A 4,157-nucleotide genomic window follows, 5' to 3' on the forward strand; every position below is an offset into this window, starting at 1 on the left:
GTGAGTAACCCTCCTAGCTGCACCCTACCCAGCCAGGATATATGTAGCTGCCCTTCATCACTGCTCGATCTGAAAGCTGCAACTCTCTATCCAACATTACCCTTAACATTACCCTTGAGGGTGGCACGGTTATGCAGCGGCGGAGTGCTGCCTCACGGCACAAGAGACCCAGTTCGATCCTCACTACGGGTGCTATCTGTATGGAGTTTGGACATTCTCCCCGTGATCTGTGTGGATTTACATTGGGAACTCTGGTTTCCTCCCACACTCCAAAGACGTGCAGGTTTGTAGGTGAATTGGCTTGGTAAGATTGTAATTTGTTCCTGGTGTGAGCAGGATTGAGTTAGTATGCATGAATCGCTGGTCGGTCCGGACTCGGTGGGCCTTTGTTTGCAGCTTATTAGCCCAGGAACATATCAATACACTACTCTTCCCCACCACGCTGATTATTCAACACACGCTTATACTCATTACATACTTGCTGAATTGTTCGACCGTCTTTGTAACTTGAGCTGTCCAATAAATATCAACACTTCAACAGGAGGTCCCAATCTTTTGACTTCCTTGATAAATCTTGGCAGAGCTTCATTAAGGGTAGCCTGCACAGGGGAAGTAGATAAGTTCAAGGATGACATTATACACATTGTTAATTGTAAATTTCTGCCTGGAACAGCACCAGTGAGAAAATATCCTGCATGAATGAAAACAATTGGTATTTGGGTATCAATCCCTCCCATGAACAATCCAACATCAGTGTGAACCTTAAGTGAAGTCCCGCCGAAGTCTTGGGGCAAGGCAGAACTAGGAGTCAGCTGGCGACGTCACACGCGAGGACCAAGGGCCGGTAGGAGGGTGAACCGCAGTAATGCCTCCAGCACCTTCAAGGTCGACTGCGAGATGTGCCCCCGGGAAACAAAGAAGGCCGGACGAGTAGAGGAGAGGGATGTCGGTTCGTGGGAACTGCTCCAGTACATCGAGCCCGCGGGCCAACCGGACTTTGGAAATGGCACCAAAACATGTCGGCGCCCACGTGTGTCATATATGCAAAAATAATTTCACTGTGCAGTTGCACACGTGACAACTAAAACACCATTGAACCATTGAAATATGGTGGAACGAGAGGATTACAAGTACAAGCAGCACAGCATCTCACCATCCCCACTTGGAAATGGACCAAGCTGAACGTCATCAAACCATGATGATAGAGAACACGGAGCAGAGGCCCAGGACACTGGCTGAACTGCTGGTGGGAGCTGACGTGGGAGCGTTGACCATGAGGCAGAGGATCACCAGGGTGCTGGAACCAGATCAAAGTTGAAGACTCGGTGTGGGGATAGCGGATGAGATGGGAGGATAATGGGGTGTTGGTCTTGTGGCGGTGGAGGTGGGGAGGACAGGGCAGGCATGGCCAATGCGGTCAAAGGGAAGAAAAAACCCCTGAATGAGATTTCAGTCACAGAGAGAGGGTTAGCAGCACATAATTAACCAATGTCATCATGGACTTTTCAGTGTTCCCGATGATCAAGTTTCACTCTACATTCTATTACAGTCTAAACAAGGAATTCAAAGCAGTACAATTTCTCCAACTTGTCAACTTGAATTAAAATTGTGTCTGTAAACCGTACCCTGTCTATTTCACTCCATGTGTCCGTCAACGCCAAACAAAGGTTTCCAATGCTTTGTATCGTAGACGAGGACCAGGATGAAGGAACACTGCAGACAAATGAAAATCTCTCAGTTAATGAAGCATTGTTGTAAGTGGTAGCATAATAATCCAAGCATTCGTGCGCTCAAGGTTCAAGAGGAACATATCTCAGACCACACATGGCACATCTAGCAGAGCCGCTGCCTCACAGCACCAGAGATCCGGGCACAATCTTCATCTTGGGTGCTGTCGGTGTGGAGTTTGCACGCGTGTTCAGGTGTTCCTGCTTGCCCCCCATATCCACAAAGGCATGAGAGTTGGCGTTTAATTGCCGACTGTAAATTACCCCCAGTGTGCAAAATCTGGTGGGGGAATTAATAGCAATATGCAGAATATAAAGTGGGATTAGAGTAGTGGAGGATGAGTGTAGATGGGTGCATCGAGGTCATGGGCCAAAGGGCCATTTTCCACTTCTCCATCTATCTCCACTCTGCAATGAAAATCCTTTCAAGATACACCCATGAGATTTAGTTACTAATCAGTGCGAGTTTAATCTCCAAAGTCAAACACAAAAAAAGCATCTTCTCTCTCTAAATTATTGCCAAATTATCTCAGTCAATTACTGATCTGTGTGAATTTAATCTCCAAGTCAAAAACACAAAAAATCTATCTCTCTCTGTAAATTATTCCAAAATAATCTCAAGTCAATTAGTTTGCAATAGACTCAGCTGCAGGGTAAGGATGCCCATCGCACAGGAATGTTTTGGGCAAACATATCTTGACCATGGACTTTAGTTATAGAGTCAGAGTCATACGGCATGGAAACAGGCCCTTCGGCCCAACTTGCCCACACCAACCAACATGTTCCAATTACACTAATCCCATCAACCTGCATTTGGCCCATATCCCTCTAAACGGTCCTATCCATGTCTAATTGCTTCTTAAACGATAGTCCCTGCCTCAACGTCTTCCTCCCGCAGCTCGTTCCATATATCCTTTGCATGAAAAAGTTACCCCTCAAGTTCCTATTAAATCTTTCCCCCTTCACCTTAATCCTATGCCCTCTGGTTCTCAATTTCCCCACTCTGGGCAACAGACTCTGTGCCTCCACCCGATCTATTCCTCTCATGATTTTACACACATCTATTAGATCACCCCTCATCCTTCTCTGCTCCAGGGAATAGAGTCCCAGCCTGCTCAACCTCTCCCTATAGTTCACTCTGCAGTCCTGGCAACATCCTTGGTAATCTTCTCTGCACCCTTTCCACCTTCACAACATCTTTCCTACAACATGGTGCCCAGAGGAGCATGTTTCAGGAATTAAAATGTTGTTATTTCAAGTGACCTGCTTCCACTGGGTTGTGGATAGAGTCTGTACGTTCTCCTCAGAAAGTCCATTATGGAGTAGTGAAACATCAACTACAGAGACTTTTGATGTGATCTGTATTGAAAAGGATGAGCATTTCACACTCACCCATATCTGCTCCTTCCATCTCTAAGGAGAACTTCAATTGCACTCTTCTGATCGTCTCGATAGGAGACACATTTCTTTAATGCATCCAGAACAGTTATATCAGATGCCAGGATCGCAGATCCATCAAGTTCACAGACCAATCGACCGAGTGTGGTCACACTCTCCTTCGTCAGCTTGTTGCTGGTAATTCCCTGGATTTTTGTCAAAAGGTTAACATTAATTCTGCAGCATTTCACTGTACAAAATGCAACTCAGTCAAAACGTTCCCATTATTAAGACCGCTCTGGTTGTGTGGACTAACAATGCCACAATATATCAGCATATCAAGAAAGTGTCACATTTTTAGTCACAAAACGCTAGAGTAACTCAGCGGGTCAGGCAGCATCTCTGGAGAAAAGGAATAGGTGACGTTTCGGGTCGAGACCCTTCTTCAGACTCGACCTGAAACGTCACCTATTTCCTTTACTTTAAACCAGCATCTGCAGTTTCTTCCAACACAGGTAACATTTTTAACTGGTTATCAATCTAACATCAACTTCAGGTTTCAGCTTCAGCTAAATGGATCTCAAATAGTTCGCACACTGATGAACACACCAGTGTTTAAAAATGCTCATGACTTTAAACGGGAGGCTAAAACACAAAAGTCTTCTATGGGGCCACTGAGTTGAATAAGCCAGAACTCATCTGCCACTGAAATCAGGGAAAAGTTGTCCCCAGACCCGATTCTACTAACAATTCCTTCAAAATGCAAACTCTGCTTCTTGCCTTTCCAAATGGTCTTGGAGTTTTACTGAATATTATTGATCAGGTAAATGCTGGGGTTCACCTCCACCCAGTCACGCTGCATAAACATGAAAAGAAAGTAGGTTTGGGACGTAACAGTCAGCAACAATTGGGACTAGTATCTGACAACTGAACAATCAACAATTCATCGAATGTACTGAAGCGTTAGCTCTTCTGAATCATCCTACCACAACCAGAGAGCAGAGCTGAACCCCGATTATCTACCTCTTTGATGACCCTCGAACTTACCTTGAT

Source organism: Rhinoraja longicauda, unplaced genomic scaffold (genome assembly GCF_053455715.1).
Source record: "Rhinoraja longicauda isolate Sanriku21f unplaced genomic scaffold, sRhiLon1.1 Scf000757, whole genome shotgun sequence".
NCBI lineage: Eukaryota > Metazoa > Chordata > Chondrichthyes > Rajiformes > Arhynchobatidae > Rhinoraja > Rhinoraja longicauda.